Source organism: Geotrypetes seraphini, chromosome 3, assembly GCF_902459505.1.
Source record: "Geotrypetes seraphini chromosome 3, aGeoSer1.1, whole genome shotgun sequence".
NCBI classification, from domain to species: domain Eukaryota; kingdom Metazoa; phylum Chordata; class Amphibia; order Gymnophiona; family Dermophiidae; genus Geotrypetes; species Geotrypetes seraphini.
The window spans coordinates 303,356,454-303,375,910 of record NC_047086.1 but is presented as its reverse complement, the minus strand read 5'-3'; positions in this window follow the sequence as shown (position 1 = coordinate 303,375,910).

Genomic DNA, 19,457 nt, shown 5'->3' with positions numbered 1-19,457 from the left:
GACCGCTGATCTTTCGAGTACTTTAGTTTCAACATGCGCTAGAGATTTTGAAGTTGGCAAAAATAAATAAACAATTAAATTATCAAGGGTCAAATTTAATTTTTGTGCCGGACTTCGCTAAAAAGACTTTTAACAAGAGTAAAGAATTTTTACAGTTGCAGTCTCAATTACAAATGTTAGGAGCTAAGTATGGATTGTTTTATCCGGTGATCATGAGGGTTACTCATGAGAACCATACCATACAATATGATGACCCAGAAAAACTAAAAAAACATATCTCTCAACGAAGTGAGCCAATGTCATAGGAATACAATATTGGTCTGTTTTATGGATAATAATTATAATAATTATAAATATAAAATAGACAAAAAGAAGTGAAACAATGGAAAGACCTTTATAAATAATATAACTAATATATTAATATACTAATATATTAAAACTCCAAAAGCAAGGAGAACACATGTATCTGTGAAGCTGCAAGAATATCGTTGGAATGGAATTTGGCAGTTTGAAAATAAATAGGACATGAGATGATGTTAGACTAAACCTAAGGAGGTTTGTTTTGCTCACGTTCTTAGTTACTGTGATTTTTGAAAAATCTTTGGTGAGCTGTTTCTAACATTGTCACAAAGATTATTATTTGATACTGCACACCGATTTTAACATCAATATTAAAAGTCTCTGGAATCCTAAGAGCAGCTGGAAAGACTGGTTAACTTCATTACAACTAGGGTAGAATTCTAAGTTATTAGAATATTATTAAAATTTGACTGCCTGGAACAATGATATATAAATGGAAAGTTTGCTGTTTATATTTCTTCTGGATGTAACTTTTAGTGTACACTGAGGAATATTTAGGAAGAAGCTCAACTAATGAACGGGCTGGAAGGAGAAGTTCAGGATGAACCTGGATCCAAAGGACAAGAAGGAAAACGGCTATACAGGTTGTTCAATAGGACATGTTATAGATTCAGAATGGACAGTTTATGGAAGGCCGTGCTGGTGATTTATAATGAATTTTTGAATTGTTTCCATGGTGGTGAGGCTTAAATAGAAATTACAGTTCAAGACAAGTTATATTACATTATTTTAAAAAAATTTAATGAATAGCCTAATTAGTTTATCATACTATTTGTTGTTTAAGTGTATTGGGAGGTAAGAGATATATACAAAGCTATATAATATAATATAATATCATATCATATCATATACTATTCAATTAAATTAATATTTACTAATTTCCATACTGAATGAAATAAATGAAACATTAGTTATAACATTGATCAGAATTTTAAGTAGTTATATTTTATGATTTCTGTAATTAATGAAAGTTAAAATAATACTGTCAAGTAAGGCAGCTTTTTTAGATAAGTAAATGTAACAGTTGGATGTTTTTGGACTATAAATATTTTATTTATAATTTAAAAAGGGATAAATTATAAATAATAAATTTTTAGATGAAAATGATTTTTAATAGGGTTAATATAACAGGGGTATTTCTAAAGTTAATATGGTTGATAAATTTGGAGTTAAGATGTTTCATTTATCATTAATTTAAGAATAGGATATAACTTCTGAAATAAAAAGGAATTGGCTTTTATTAATGTTTTTAAATATGAATTAATAAGATGAAATATATTGATTATGATAGTGTTTTAGAATTACTATTATTAATTTAATTAATATAATATATCACATGTCCAATGTTTTATATGTAAAATTCATTTACACTATTTAATCTTTATGTTTGTTATAATTTAGAATGTATTGATGATTTAGTTTGAAAAAGGAATTGTTGCTGATTATAGATCTACCAATAATAGTATTATGAACAAATGATAATATTGTTTATGTTATTATGTTTTGTTCAATTATTATTAAAAGAAATTAATTAGAAGTTAATATGTTAATTGTCTGGGAAAGCTTCTGATTGCTGGTTTTAATGTGCGTTTTCAAGCAATCATATTATGATTGGGGTGGGGGGGTATGGTATTATGGTTTATAAATGGGGGGATTTGGATGTGTATAATGTATAATAATTTATGTTGAGTGTGGTTTATTTTAGGTTTCTTCTATTGGTGCCATAAAAAATATATTAAAATGTCTTTGAAAATATATTCACTTAATGTCAATGGGCTTAATCAGCCTATAAAAAGGAAAAAAAACACTATCTTTTTTAAAATGGCAGAATGCGGATATATATTTTATTCAAGAGACCCACTTATCGGCAGTAGAATCAAAAAAATTAGAGGGGGATTGGGTTAAACAGTGTTTTTATGCCCCTGCTGTAAGGAAAAAAGCTGGAGTAGCTATCTTGATACATTAAAAATGTTTAGCGGCATTTAAAATGATATCTATGGATCCGTTAGAAAGATGAATTAAAGTGGAAATGAGCTCAGGGAAAGATACCTTGATGTTGTTTAATATATATGCACCTAATTCGAATCAAACAGAATTCTTTAAAAATCTTCAAAAACTGGTTTTACCATCATCCACCTCCAATTTAATATTGGCAGGGGACTTTAATGCAGTTATGGATCCAATATTGGATAAAATTTTAAAATCATTAGGTTTGGATAATTTGGCAAAATCATGTGGTTTAAAAGACATTAGGAGGATTCTTCATTTGACGATAAACTTTCATTTCATGAAAACATAGGGCACACAATTAAATCATGTTTCTTTAAATTACGCATGATACGCTCTATAGCTAAATTTCTTGAACGTAAGTCTATTAATATACTTATTCACTCTCTGATCATCTCCAAAATTGACTACTGTAACTCACTTTTCTTTAATATTTTACAAAAGGAAAAAAAAAGGTTACAAATTATCCAGAATACGGCAATTAAATTAATACATAAGGCAAAAAAATTTGACCATGTTACACCTCTAATGATTGATTCACATTGGCTACCAATTAGCCATCGAATCACATTCAAAATACTTCTTTTAGTTTTCAAAGCCCTAACTTATAAGGAACCGCAGTTTATTACACGGATGCTTATTCCATATACTGCAGCTAGAACACTTCGATCATCCTCCAATAATTTATTAACAGTTCCATCTTTGAAAATAATCGGGACCAAAAGACAGGATGTGTTCTAGGTCACAGCACCTCTTCTATGGAACTCTATTCCTCAATATATTAGAAATGATAAAGATCTTGCCTCTTTTAAAAAATCCCTAAAAACTTATCTCTTCAAAGATGCTTTTAATCTATGATTTTTTTAACCAAAACTTCCTTTTAACTTGCTATTTTAAAGTCCTATTTCCCTTATGTTATTTTCCTTTATATGTTCCTTAACTTTTGAAAAGAAATTGTAACTTCTCCCTTCTTTCCTCCCTATTCGTGTATTGTCTTTTTTGCAGTTTGTTATTTATGTATTATTGTATTACCTGTTATTTTTTAAATTTGTATTGTACATCGCTTAGGAAATTAAATAGGCGATTCATCAAGAATTAATAAAACTTGAAACTTGAAACTTGAGGATTCTTCATTTCAATGATTGGGAATTTTCATTTTGCTCTCATGAACATAAATCATTTTCAAGAATTGATTATATATTTGTATCAGATAATTTAGTTCAACAGGTAACAAAGGCAACCATAGATCCGATTATTTTATCGGATCATGGAGGTGTCTGGATTGAATGTAGTATAGATGGACAAGAAAATAATAGACCTGTGTAGAGATTCAATAATACATTGCTGGCAGACTCCAACTTTAAAAATGAATTTCAGTTGTAAATGAAATAATTTTTTCAAATTAATGCTTCAAAGGAAATATCTATAGAAACATTATGGGATGCCTTTAAGGCTACTATGAGAGGAAATATAATATCGTATTCTTCATATATTAGAAAGCAACTAAATAAAAAAATTCTTATTTCAGAACAAAATATTAAAAATTTAGAACTACAATTGAAGTCAAATTGGGATTCAAATACTTTTCAGGCTCTTTTAAAAGCAAAATTTAGGTATAATGAAATTTTATCTCAGTTGGCTAGAAAATAGTTGGTGATTCATAAGGCTTTGTATTATGGAAATTTGAATAAGGCAAGAAGATTACTAGCTAATTATTTAAAAGCAAAAAAGAGGAAAATAAATATTACAAGAATTAAAGATGAAAATAATGAGCTTCACTATAAAAATAATAATATACTAAAACAGTTTTTGAAATTCTATACCAGCTTGTATTCGTCTGAGCATTATTTAACTAAAAAAGAGGATGGGTTAGAATTTTTGAGGTTGATTGAGGGACCTAAAATTCCCGAGTATGTGAAAAGAAATCTTGATGCACCAATCTCACAAAAAGAAATACAAATTGCATTGAAGTCTCTTAGAGTTGGATCCGCTCCAGGTGGTGATGGATATACGGTAGAATTTTATACATCATTTCAAAATATTTTGTTACCTCATTTGCTAAATTTATATCAAGATCAACTGAAAAATGGTTGTATAACAGGTACTATGGCAGAATCATTAACTATTCTTTTGCCAAAGCCAAATAAAGATCCCATGTTGGTTTCTAATTACAGGCTGATTTCTTTGATTAATGTAGATGGAAAATTATTAGCGAAGTTATTAGCTTTACGTTTGGCTAAAGCTGTCCCTTATATTATTGGTATTCACCAAACGGGGTTCGTTGCTCATAGACATTCTTCAAATAATACTAGATTGGCCTTTCATATGCTAAATTTGACCAAAGACATAGAGGATCCGGCCTTCTCTGTGTCCTTAGATGCAGAGAAGGCCTTTGATCGAGTGGAATGGACCTTTATGTATCAGGCAATGGAATGGTTTGGTATTGGTTCTGGATTTATACAAATGATTCAAACCTTGTATAGTTCCCTTTCTGCCAGATTATATATAAATAATATTTTTTCTGAACGGTTTTGTTTGGAGAGGGGAGTTAGGCAAGGGTGTCCATTATCTCCTTTGCTGTTTGATATTGTTTTGGAACCTTTATTGTTGGCTATTAAACAAGCAGAGGAGATACATGGTATTCCTTATGCAAGTCGGGAATACAAAGTTACTGCTTATGCAGATGATATTCTGCTTCATTTGAGAAATCCTGCATCTACCATCCCATATTTGCTGGACCTGATTAACAGATTTGGAAAATTTTCTGGTTACAAAATAAACTGAACTAAATCGGAGGTTCTTCCATTGAATGTACATTTTGCAAAAGGTTTATTTGATGAGTTTCCTTTTATTTGGAAGGATGATGGTATTAAATATCTAGGGATATGGATTAAAAGTACATTGGAAGACACAATGAAAATAAAAGATCATTATTACTAAAGGTCACGGAGATGTGTGAGCAATGGAACCCTTTACACTTGTCTTGGTGGGGGAGAGTTCAAACGGTCAAAATGATGATATTACCTGTGGTTTGTTACCAAATGGAAATGTTGCCAATTTATTTTCAAGGGTCCTTCTATGTTTGTCTCATAGATGCAGGGCAGGATTAACCAATAGGCCAAGTAGGGACATGACTAGGGCCCGAAATGATCAGTGGGGTCCGATGAAGGAGGGCATGAACATTGTTTTTTCCAAACAGCGATGGGCCCCTCCAGCATCGATTGGTAACGCGGCCCCCCCCCCCAATCGGCAACGCGGGCCCCATCCCAATCGGTAACGTGGCTCCTCCATTGATGGAAAGTAAGACAAGCAAGCAACGTGGGTAAGAAAGGCAATGAGAACTATAAATGTGCAAGCGGTGCTGCTTGCCCAAAGCTTCCCTCTGACACAGCTTACTGTTTCCGTGTAGGCGCATGTTGGGGAGGGGCAGAGCAGGGGGCCCAGTGTACTTGTGTGCCTAGGGGCCCTCGACGAATTAATCCTGCCCTGCATAGATGCTAACGCTGTACATCTCATCCTCCAAGTCCAAATACGTGGCCATCGAGATGCAGAAATATACTGCTTTATCTCAATACTCCAAATGTCTCTCTAAGACTGGATTTTGTTTTTTTATTCAAGAAATCAGATATTAATTTATACCACCGAGCAGCCTGATGTCCTATAAAATCTGTCTGGAAGGAAAGGACCTGCAAACTATAATGATTTTTTAGATTTTGCCAATCAGGGAACCCTTTCTGAATGGCTTGCTTCAACTGCAGCCACTTATAATTTTGAGAGTTAGCAATACTAAATGTTTGTTGCAGTCGTGAAAACTCAAGCATTTTCCCATATGATGTAACATTATCTAGTGTACGTATACCTGCCTGCATCCATTGCCTCTAGAAGATCCCAGACTTGCCAATTTGAATCTTGGACTTCAGCCATAAGGATTGATAAGTGGATTTCTCTACTGGGATATCTGTTAATTTGTTAATAAATTTCAAAGTTTTCCAGGTATCAAATAAAATACTATTGTCTTTTACATATCTGGGTAATCTGATACTCAACACAGTCGTAATGGGGACATCAATTGCCCTTCTAAATATAACCAATCAGGGAGATTTTCCATGAGCTCGGGGAGGATCCAATACATACCCTGACGCAGTATATAGGCCTGATGATACCTATTAAAATTGGAAAAATTTACCCCACCCGCCACAATTGGTTTTTGTAAAGATACTAAAGCAATTCAAGCAGTTTTACCTAGCCAAATAAATTTAGCAAGAATACTATTTAATTTCATATAAAAGGACCCCTGAAAATAAACTGGCAACATACCCATTTGGTTTTGATTTTATTTTAAGTCTTAGTTTATCTAAACCAACAATAAAATACAATATAAACAAATAACAATGTACAGAAATAAGAGATGCATACATCACCAGAAAGAATTAGAATAGATATTAGGTCATGTGACAGTAGGGCCAACCATTTCTTGTTAAAAGAAATAAGAGTTGGATTTTTATTGGCAATATAAAGCTCATATCTGTAGAGCAAATAAATCTGGTTCCACCATCTGGCATAGGTAACTTGTGAGAGGTCCTTCCAAGATCCACAAATGGTTTTTAATGCAGCAATGAGTAAAGAATCAAGTACAGCGTCAAAATCATTTAAAACAGAATTGAGAGAGGCACTTTTCAGGAGAATTGTTGCATAAGAAAAATTTGCCAAAACTGAACTGGAAACCCCATAACAAACTCAGCAAGTACTTCATTTTGTACTAAACACAAATGGTGGCATAACCATGAGAGGGGGCTAGGCCTCCCACTTTGAGCTTAGCCTTCCTCAAAATGAACATCGCCCTTGCTTAGCTGGTGGGACATTTTGTTTTTTCCATCATCTTGGTTCCAGTTTCTACTTTTGTCTATCTTCTACTAATTGTCTTTCCAGGCCTCGTGAGAGTCCCGTGAGCCTGGAGGGATCCCCGTGGAAGTCCCGTAGATCTGGGGGGATCCCTGCAGGGTTCCCACAGGACCCACAGGATTCCAGCAATCCCAGTTCCCATGCAGACCTCTAATCGCAGGTCGCCTTCTTCGACCATTTTCAATAGGACATCTAAATTCGATGTTGATTTTGAAAATCATCCACATTTTTTTAAATAAATGGCCACTTGCTGGACATTTTTGAGCTCAGTGCATCTATCTATTAGGACCATTTTCAAAAGAAAAAAAATATTCAAGGGAAAAGCACAAAAATAAGCCATTAAGATAAATGTGGGGGAGGGGTGGGTGGGTGGCAGCAGACAAACAGCATAGAAAACTGTCTAAAAAATGTTTTTCAAAAATAGTGATTTGGACATTTTTCCACCCCAAAATGTTCATCTGCCAGGAAGGATGACAGAAAGGTTTTGCATTGGTGGCTTCTGTTCTCTCCAATGTGATTGCCTTTAACCTGCCTACCTTTATGGCCCAGTTAATATGGGCTGCAGGAACTAATTAAGAACCTTTTTTTAATGCAGCAATTGTAAATGTGACAGCGTTCTGCATCTTACTACTCCATGAAGAAGCGGAACATGATGCTTATGTCAGAAATCAGAGGATAGTGTGTATTACTTGTCAATTTTTTCAATAATTTATATTCCACATATCCTACACAGATTACAAATTATTCAGGTACTCAAGCATTTTTCCCTAACTGTCCCAGTGGGCTCCCACTCTATCTAATGTACCTGGGACAATAGGAATTAAGTGATTTGCCCAGGGTCACAAGGAGCAGTGCGGGATTTGAACCCACACTCTCAGGGTGCCAAGGCTATAGATCTAACCACTACACCACACTCTCCCACAATTTTAATTCACATTAGTAGACAGATGTTTAACATGGTAAGTTATCCCAATTAATATGGATCACCTACAGATTGTATGTTGACCTTTTTAGATTTTTTTCTTTTTTAGGGGTTTGTTTATCCATATGGGAGGACACAACTGGATACACACCATGAAAATAGTCTCAGTATAGCTGGAGCCCCTTGAGCCAGGGTTTTCCCTTCCTCCAGTAAAATAGTTCCTTCGACATTCTGTTTTTCTCTATGACCTTTAACTTTTGGTTGGACTAGGAGGAGGTGTGCAGCTGAGAAAGGCTATTATTGTTTAAAGGCACTCTCTCAATCTGTTAATGACCTGTCCTTTCCCCCACAGCTGCCCTCTTAAAAAATTCAAAATTTATTTGAGTTCAAGGCAGAGGCTTTTTGGAGCCAAGGAAGTGGAGTGCAGAGGGGTGTTATTGATTGATTTAGTACGGACAAGTTCATCCACCCCAATTTTGCAGATTAAGAAAGCAGACTTGCTGCCTCCCCTAACTCCCCTAGCGACAAAAAGTACACAAACACCCCACTTTAAGCAAACACGCCAACACACACTCCTTGTCAGTAGGGTAGATAATGTATGGTGACATCTTTAGCTTTGCACAAAGTAGTTTGTAACTTCCTATTATAATTTTACGAGAGACAGATTTACAGCTTGATTCGGTCACATTTGTGACAAGGAAAATATTCTGGCAGAAAATTATTCATTGACTTTAGGAAATAAAAATCATCTCCTGTACTATAAAAATGGGATCAGAGACCATGAGTATCTTGAGAAAACCTGAACAATCTTCTACTCTATTACCTGAGTGTTGAGAATGGCCTGGCTCTGAATCATATAAAAAGCAAATCAGTTTCAGCATGCCTGGTGCTTCTGATTCATTTCTAATATGAAGAATCTGATTTCCTGAAACTACTCAAATCGAGGACTTGGGAAGAGGAATTTTGCTGAGTGTGTTCTCACCATGATGCTACCTTGAATGTTCTCCTTTAAATATACCCTGAATTACGAACTGTACGTAGCTCAATTCCAGTGTGCAGCCAAAGGAAAAATAAAGCACAAATCTTTCACTCCTGATGGAAAAGCACTTAAAATGAGAAGAGAATGCTTTGTAAGAGTGAGGGAGTGCTAATATGAATGCAACTTGATGAAATTATTCCAGCTCTGTGTAGGCCTACCTAAGGTTCAGATGAGAAGATTGCAGGCTATTCAGAATAGCACTGCCCATTTTGTATCAGAGGTTCAAGTTTCTGATCATATCTGCCCTGTCATGATGACAACTCATTGGTCGTCAGTAAGTCAGGTGTCAGAATTTATGATTATTATTTTTAAATTATGTATTGCATTTTATTTTTATGGTGTTTAAAGTATTAAGGGCTCCTTTTTACAAAGCCACATTAGGCTTTTACAGTTATCGGCTGCCGCAGTATTAGCCCCAACACTCATAGAATTGCTATGAGCGCCGGAGCTAATACCGCCATGGCCGGTGATAAAAAAGCCTAGCATGGATTTGTAAAAGGAAGGGGAGAGGGTGCCTCATGTTTTGGCTACCCAGATTCAAGGGTATTCACTTAATCTAAATTTACTTCATCCAGGTTTGAAATTGTTGCAGCCCTAGAAAAGTTAATCATCCGATACCAGAAAGAAATCTTTTTTTCCTGAATGAGCTCTGCATGCTAGAACACCATTCACCATGGTCTTCATTTAACCACAGATGTAACCCCTTCTAGAAAGTCATGCAAAGCTTAGCTATTCAATGCCACTTTTGGTAACATTTCATAATGCATTTTATATTGAAAGTGGTTCTGATTACTGTATTTTTGGGCTCTGATTACTAAAGTGTGATAAAATTTTACAGTTACTGCATGCTATTTGTCAAAATTAGTACACAGTCACTGCAAAAAAAGATGAACTTTCTGGGTATTTTAAAATTTGTTTTGCAAAGCTCGATATACTACAAGGGATCCTCAAAGTAACTATGCAGTTTACAATAAAAGGCAGTGGTGGAATGAAATAGTAGGGAAGGGAAGACAAATTAAGTAGTGGTAGAGCCAAAGCACAAAATAGGTGAGTCTTGAGCAATGAGCTGAATTTTGCATATTTGATGGATTTGATTTAATAATTTGATATACCATTTTACACTTAGAGGGGCATAGTCAAAAAAGCGTATAAATCCCCTTTTGGCCTAAGTCCTTAAACGTTCAACCCAGAAGCAGGGAAAGTGTCCATAACCAAAACAAACGTCCTTGTTTTGATTATGGCCTTCCTCTGCTTAAATGCCCAATCACCACTATGTCTAAAAGTACACACATCTACACTTTTCAGCCATAATGAAACAAAAAATGCCTAAGCCACAGACGTCCAACAGAAGGGCTTTTAGGTGAAGGAGGAGCTAGTCCTTCGCCTAAAAGCTGGATTATGTAACCGGTGTCTGTCAAAAACAACACCGGTTACAGAATCCCCCCCCCCAACCATCCAGGCAGAAGGGTGCCCAAGCCCTCCTGCCATGTCAAACACGACCCCCCCCTCTCCCGACAACATCGGGACAAGAGGGAGCTCAAGCCCTCTTGCCCCGGCCAACCGCAGCACCCCCGACGATATCGGGGCAAGAGGAAGCCCAAGCCCTCTTGCCCCGCCGATTAACATCGGGCCAGGAGAGAGCCCAAACTCTCCTGGCCCCAGAGACCACCCCCCCCTCCCGCGACTGGCTTGGGCCAGGAGGAAGCCCAAGCCCTCCTGGCCCCGACGACCACCCCGCCGCTACTCAATCGGGCCAGGAGGGAGCCCAAACCCTCCTGGCCCTGGCGATCCCCCCGCCGCTACTCGATCGAGTCAGGAGGAAGCCCAATCGAGTAGCGGTGGGGGGGTCGCCAGGGCCAAGAGGGTTTTTGTTCTCCCTCCTGGCCCTGATGACCCCCCCCCCGCCGCTACTCGATCGGGCCAAAAGGGAGAACAAAAACCCTCCTGGCCCCGGCGACCGCTACTCGATTGGGCCAGGAGGGAGCCCAAACCTTCCTGATCCCGGCGACCCCCTACCCACACCCCCCACTACATTATGAGCAGGAGGGATCCCAGGCCCTCCTGCCCTCGAAGAACCCCCCTCCCCCCAAAGTCTGCCCCCCCCAGAACCCCCGATCGCCCCCCCGGCCGACTCCATGACCCCCAACCCCCACCCCCACCCCCCTTCCCCATACCTCTTTAATGTTGGCCGGACAGACAGGTGCCAAACCCGTCCGTCCAGCAGGCAGCCCACAGCAGAATGGGGCTGGATTGGCCCAGCCCTCCCAAAGCCCCACCTACAGGTGGGGCTTTGGGAGGGCAGGGCCAATCCGGCCCCATTCTGCTATGGGCTGCCTGCCGGATGGGTTTGGCACCCGTCTGTCCGGCCAACATTAAAGAGGTATGGGGAAGGGGGGTGGGGGTGGGGGTTGGGGGTCATGGAGTCGGCCGGGGGGGCGATCGGGGGTTCTGGGGGGGGCAGACTTTGGGGGGAGGGGGGTTCTTCGAGGGCAGGAGGGCCTGGGATCCCTCCTGCTCATAATGTAGTGGGGGGTGTGGGTAGGGGGTCGCCGGGACCAGGAAGGTTTGGGCTCCCTCCTGGCCCAATCGAGTAGCGGTCGCCGGGGCCAGGAGAGCTTGGGATCCCTCCTGGCCCGATCAAGTAGCGGGGGGGTCACCAGGGCCAGGAGGGCTTGGGCTCCCTCCTGGCCCAAGCCAGTCGCGGGGGGGGTCGCTGGGGCCAGGAGAGCTTGGGCTCTCTCCTGGCCTGATGTTAATCGGCGGGGCAAGAGGGCTTGGGCTCCCTCTTGCCCCGATGTTGTATGTGTGTGAGGGGGTGATGCATCGTGGCAGGAGAGATGCCTCATCTCTCCTACCGTGATGCCATCACTCCTCTACCAGAACTGCTGCGACCCGCAGCAGGAGAGATAGGGCATCTCTCCTGCCACGGGTCACGGCAGTTCGGGTAGAGGAGTGATGTCATCGCGGTATGGGAGATGAGGCATCTCTCCTGCCGCGTTGGTAGCGGTAGGTCGGTTGCCGGGCCGCTGAACTGATGGCGCCAGCGGCCATCAGCTCAGCGGCCCCTTTTTCGGCACTTAGATCTGGTTTGACTACGTCTAAGTCAAAAAGGTCTAAGTGCTGACTAGGCAACCTGTAACTGTTTTGGTTATACCTGTTGTACGCCTAGGTGTAGGTCGTCCCACCTCCCGCCCAGTGCCCGCCCTTTCCCCTCCTCTAAACACACCTCTTTTCTCTCTGTGCGTCTAGAGGCAGGGGAAAGTCCTAAGATGTTTTTAGATACGTCTAAAAACCAGCTTTGGTTATGGGTACTTGGACGATCAAGCTTTTTGATCGTCCAAGTAGCCATTTAGGACACTTTATAGACGTTTTTGTTTTTTTATTATTACCCCCTTAGGTTTTATTGTTTACATATCATAGAAACCAATAAAAGTAGAACATAATGCAGTATACAAACTATATAACTGAAACTAAATCTAACCCACCAATTATTCATAGAAGACTCCTAAGGGATTCCATTAAGAAAGATGCCGACCGGAGATCTAATGGACATGAGCGACGGGGGGAGGGGGGAGGGGGGAAACATGCCGCGCTATTAAAAAAAAGAAGGAAAAAAGGAGAGGAGGAGACAAGGGAAGGTGGGAGAAGAGGAGGCATGGAAAAGAGGAGGCCAATCATTGGATTTGGGGGAGGGGCACGGCCGGAGCAGTGGGGAATATGAACCTGCTCTAACCCCAGTGTGGCCAGTTTTTTTTGGGTGCTGGGAGAGAAGCGAGCACCATGAGCAGCATGAGACGAGTACCGAGGCAGAACGAAGACCCAGACAAGCATTTGCAGAAGAATAAGGTGCATTGTGTATGTTTGTGGTTGCAGTGCCTCACTTACCATTTCCTGTGCTACATGAGTAGCAGCCGAGCCCCTATTCCACTTCCAGCGACAACATCCAGCAGTAGGTTTCTTCACGTGCAGAAGCCATGTTTCCCAGGCCATGTTAGGAGAGCACCACCTAGACCTAACCGGAGAGTAGGCAACTGCAATAGCTTGCAGAGATGTGAGGGTCCTGGGTTTGTGTGTAGACATAGTGTGTGCATCTTCTAGGCAACATGTCCATGTCACTTGCACATTGCTAAGGGAAGTTCAAGGGCCCTCTTGCAGTGGCTTCGTAGCATGGCTTCTCTCTTAGCACAGCACCTCACCAGTGGAGTCTCTCCCAGGAATGGAGGGTATAGGTGGTGATGGTGGTCTTGTGGCGAAACAGTAAAACAGTAAATTGGATTTGAGGGAATACTTGTTACTTGGATGCCATCTTGGTTTGGACACAGACGGCCTCATGGCGGCCATTTTAAAATAAAAAAAGCAAACCCTTTGGCAGCTAGAGGAGAGGATTACCGCACCACCTTGCACAGCCATAAGGGATAGCCCATATTCCTGCAATTATCAAGGGCATATGTATTGTATGCAGGTGCAGATTATCATAGGTGTGCAGATTTCTAAAAAATAAAAGGAGCAAGTGGGCTGAAGAATTGGGTGATTCTTCATGAAGGCAATTAATAAATTCAAAATATAAAATAATTGTTGATCCCTCAAGCTGGTTGCTGAGTTATGAGGATGTCCTAAAGGGCCGATCTATGTGATGATTGCACTGGGGGTAATCAAACAGGCTTTAGGTCCCATCATTCTAATGAACTCTGTTAGTTTCAAGTTTATTAAAAATTTCTTATACCGTCTAATTAGGCTTCTAGGCAGTGTACAATATTAATAATACATAGAAAAGATACATTAAAACCAAATTATAAAATTAACAGAGCTGGACAATACTAGGGAATGTTAGTACAACAAATTACTTGACTTACGGACCCACACCAGACATAAGGAAATGGGCAAGAACTACAATATTTGAAGAAAAAAAAAACATAAAAAGGGAAGAACGATAGGAAGGGAAAAAACCAGAAGAGAATTGTTTTGTCCTTAGAAGGGCAGTTATTATCCAAAAGAATCCTGGAACAGAAAAGTTTTTAGATTGGATTGGTCTTGTCTCCGCCATTTGATGCTTCCTTGATCAAAGGAAATCAGTGCTACTGGTATCTCTAGATTTAACAGCAGCATTCGATATGATTGATCACTCTTTGTTATTGAAAAAGGCTTCAATCACTAGGAATATCAGGTACAGTTCTAGACTGGTTCTAGAATGTACTTATCAGGTTAATTCCTCAGATTAATCATCCAAATTTTATTCTCAGAATTTTGGAGTTCCCCAGGGCCCTGTGCTTTCACCAATCTGTTCCTGGCTCCATTATTAACTATAGCTCAAGTCATTGGTTTTACTATCTTCGCCTATGCCGACGACATCCAATTTCTTCACCCAATCCAAACACATAATATCCTTTGAGAACTTTCTCCAGTTTTGTATGGAGAATAGACTACAGACATCTCCATCTTTCCACTTAAACACCATGGTGCTATATGTGCAGAGGCATAATGAGTGGGAGAGGTGTGCACCCCTGTTCTTTTCCTATGCCCCTCCAGTATGTGCATGCTCCTTCCCTTCCCCTGTACCTCTCCAACTTGCTGCCCGCGCCGTCCTCGGCTCTCCCTCTGATACCACTTCCTGGTCATGGGACCTGGAAGTGAAGTCAGAGGGAGAACTGAGGCCTGTGTGAGCAGCCTGTTGGAGCTGCTACTCATGCTGGCGAACCGCTAGAGGTACATGGGAAGTGAAGGCACATGTGAGGTGGGAGAAGAACGGGAAGGAGTGGAGGGCAGAGCGGATGAGAGGTGCCAGTACTCCCACCAGGATGGCACCTAGGGCAGTCCACCCCCCTTACTATGCTGCTGGATATGTGCTTCATTTGAAGGACATTGGAGAACCCCTCTCAGTCATTCAATCTCACCAAGCAGGGATTAGTTTCTTCGTGAAGGTCATAGGTAAGGACAATCCCTCCAATCATTTTGTGATCAGGCAAATGTTGAAGGGTTGAATATCCAGGTAGCCCAGAAGTAGACACCAGTTACCCATCACAGATAGCATACTAGTCTCCCTGCTAGCAATCTTTTAAAACATATGCTCCAATCACTTCAAAACAACCCATTTCAAATTGTCGGATGGGAGGGGAGGGACATTTATTATCTTCTTTGTTACTGATGGAATTTAAGTGCTTATTTTTTAATAAATGTATGTATAATTTATGGCACTTTCTATTAGTTTTGAAAATTAATAAAGATGTATAATAAAAAGAACAACAAACAACCCATTTAAGAGCAGTGTTCAAGTTTGTCTTTTTTTGAGGCATTTAGGGTGGGTGAGTTAGTCCCACCAAAATCAACGCAGGTCTCTGGGTTATTAGTGCAAGATATAAAGGTGCAGGCCAGGAATAGGATGATCGTTCTTGGCGCATTACAAGAGTGTACTGTTTAGCCTTATGGCTCACGGTGGTCCCAAGGCTGCTCTTCCATGGAAATGCCATATCTGTCACTAAATACCAGTTCACGAGAGTCCTCAGCATGAGCTTAGGGGCTGTGGGGGCTAAACACAGTTCAGTACACACTTTTTTTTAGAATTTTTGCTGCAATAACTGCAACCTAGGTAGGCCTCTCAAGGGAGCAGATAATGGCAATTGGTAGGTGGGGATCTGATAGATATAGGATATATGGTAGGCCACACCTTTGTTAAATCAAAGGGTAGCATGATGTTAATTGTCACTATCTTGTTTTTTTCATAGGCGCACGGGTGGTTTGGATCCACAGAAGGACCCTCTCGCACATTTCCAGTGAGGGGCTCATTGATATCAGTGCTATGTGTCCCATAATGCACCATGGTATGGTTGACAGAAATCCAGAACTGGCCTAAAATCTCCTTCCTGGGAGTTGGTAACTTGGGAGCACTCCTGCTCTAACCATTAAGCCATGCCATTCAAATTGTAGCTTGCTTAGTCCCAGTGCTCATTAACAAACTATTAACACCGACACACCCACAGCTATAGCAGATTCTGCACTTTTTTCTGCTACTTATGAAGAGATAAAATGTTGGGGGAAAGGCCATGTATAAATATTTGAGGGGGTGGGTACAAGGAATATTTTATCTAACAGTACCTACATAGGGATGGCACATAGGTGCTCCAAGGCATAGGTAGGTTTGCACACATGCTGGAATGTGAAGGGTTGGGGTGTGTGTGTGAAGGAATAAAAAAAAATGGGGATCTATAATAGGGAAACCCACAAATGCATGTTTGTGCAGGGCCCAATATATTTTGATCTGGCCTTGGCTATAATTATATGATTTTTTTATTATGTATATTTGTATATACATTTTTTGTAATTTGCTATGGGGAGAAGCAGATTATAAATTGTATAAAAATATAAATAAATAATCTATCCATCCCCATATCAAATATTTCCTTGCTCTCATTACCTTATCAAAATATTGCACATCAAGGAGAAAAAAAATCTCTTTCCCCAGAATACATCTATTTTTAACTATTCTCCACCCCTTTGGAAGGGAATGTCTCAATACTTCAGAAATTACTACTGAGAAATGTAGCACAGGAAGGGCGAGTAAATAAATTCTCCCCTCCTTCACAGAAGACGGGCATCTTCAGATTTTAATAGTCCGTGCTTTGAAATGCACAGCACAAAGAATATAAACATGTGAACAAAATTAAGACACTCATACACAAATATACACTTGTCTCCCCCAATAACATGATCTTGGAGGAGAATTTGAAATAAATGCTTAGCAATTGCAGTCTAACATCTTTCTTATAAATAAGTCTTCTATAATTGTGTGTTCCTTGCACTTTGAAGTCTATTTGACTTGGATTAAAAATGTCCTCCTTGTCCAGAGAAACAGCCAAAGATAAGACTTGTTAGATGCAAACCTTTGTATTAATTGTTGTGTGATTAAATATTAGTTAATATGTTTTCTGAAGGAGAGGTATGACTAATATGTATAGATTAGTTTGAATTATGGATAATTCATATCACATGGATAGCACTGCCAATTTAACATTAGTGAGTCATAGTTGACGTGTTGTGTGCTGTTGACTCTTTTTTGGGAAACATCTAAAGATAGTCTGCACATGCGCGGGGATCACTATAGAGCGATCCATGCCGGCAGATGGGGGCGTTCCCTCCGATCAGAGGGAAAGCCAACACCGACGCGGGCAGCAAGTTTGTGATTCTGCTCGCGCTGGGAAAATTGAAGAGGTACAGGGGAAGGGGCTGGGCACACGTGCAAAGCAGGGGAGTCGGGAAGGAGCAGGGGGAGGGTGCGGAGAAGTGGACGAGGGAGGGGTGTCACTGCCCCGGGTGCCACTCATCCTCGCAACACCACTGATCCGGCCCTAAATGATAAGATGCCCATTATATTCTTATGGGTGTCATAACGTTCAGCATGCAATAATTGTTAGTGTACACTAAATCCGTTGGTGCATGATAACAGTGTTAGCGCCCCTTTTAATCTCCAATAATATGTATGGAAAAAGGTGTGGCTACAATGGATTGATGCCAGCTTCAAACAGGCATAAATATATTAATTTCTGAGAGCTGCCAGACATGAACATATGTATGCATATGGCTTAATAGGTATTTGTAGACATTTCTGTGGGTGGAATAAATGGCATTAATTGTGATTCTACGATGATTCCTTCACTTGTGTGCTCTGTATATCTTTCTTCAGGCCGTGATAAATGATTTTTTTTTTCTAAATATATTTCTAATATCTGTTTTTATGAGGACTGCTGTTTGTTTTCCTCTACCATTCACTCTCCAGATGCTGAAAAGAATTTAGGGGAAGTGAGTCTTTAATGTGTAACCCATTCTCTGAATGTTATTTTCTGTAAATCTTGGAAGTACATACAAAAATAATATATTTTGGGATCTATGCCAAATGTTAGCTGTCTGAAAGAAGATTTTTTTCTAAAGTATTTCAAATGTTCTGGGATAGAGGTCAACAGGAGGTAGCATTATAAATCTTCTAGAGAACTAAAAAGGAGATAACTTACAATCAGGAAGGACAAGTTTCAAAGCCCCTCATGTGAGCAAATAGCTGTTTGAAAGCTGGTCTCCCTCCATACAGCTAAAAACAGATTTTATAAATGGTGACTGAAGTTAGGAACCTAGATCCGCGTAACTAGTCAATCTAGGTGCCTAACTTACCCCCACACCCTTTTTTGTACAAAACTGCAGTGCATTTTTTTTGCGCCAGCTATGGTGCTAACAGCTCCGATGCTCAAAGAATTCCTATGAGCGTTAGAGCTGTTACCGCCGTGGCCGGCAGTAAAAACCACGCTATGGTTTTGTAAAAGGGGGAGTCAATTATTCAATTAAGTTTTATCAGCCTCATTAATTGAAAAGTGCCATTAAAAAGTGATTGAAAAACACCTACTCTGAGGCATGGTTAGGGGCAGATTCTGTGTGGATCTGGGGCACGGTTTGACTTAGGCACATTTATTTAGGCCAGGAAAACCCTGGCATAAATGAGAGTGCGTCTAAGGTTTCAATGCCTTCTGGCACCTAAGACCTCTTAGGTGCCACTAGGTGCGATTGTATAAAAAGTGCCCAGTGGATGATTGACAATTGCGCTCAATTAGGCACTGTTTAGAGAATCAGAGACTTTTCCCCAAGATTCTATAAAAGGTACTCAAAATTGCATGTGCCCAATTTGGGACATGCAATTTAATTGAGTAATGAGCCAATTAGCACCAATTGGGTGCTAAGAATCCGTTATTGGCATTAATTGGCAACAGTTTGATCTCAAACTAACCAAAATTCACGATTAGCTGAATGCTTATATGCTTTCTTTAAGCATTTCTAAAACTAGCACTGTGCTTTTCCCATGGAAAGAAGGTTTACAGTTAATTGCTCCAGTTTCCATCGACAATGTTCTCTTAAACTACTACAATCAAAATACTAGGAGTTCTTATTGATAACAAACTCTCATTCCGTCCTCAAATTAGTGCACTGGTCAAAAACTGTTTTTACAAACTCAGGATAATTAGATCTTTGGTCCCGCTCCTTGACGCAAATTCCCTTAAAGTGTTAACTCATTCTCTTGTAATATCTAAAATAGATTACTGTAATTCATTATTAAAAGGGATATGCTTAAAAGATATAAAATGTCTTCAACTTATACAAAACACAGCTATCAAAATTATTTCGGGTTAAAATTAGTTTGATCACGTCACCCCACTGTTACAATAAGCCCACTGGTTGCTTGTTCTAAATAGGATT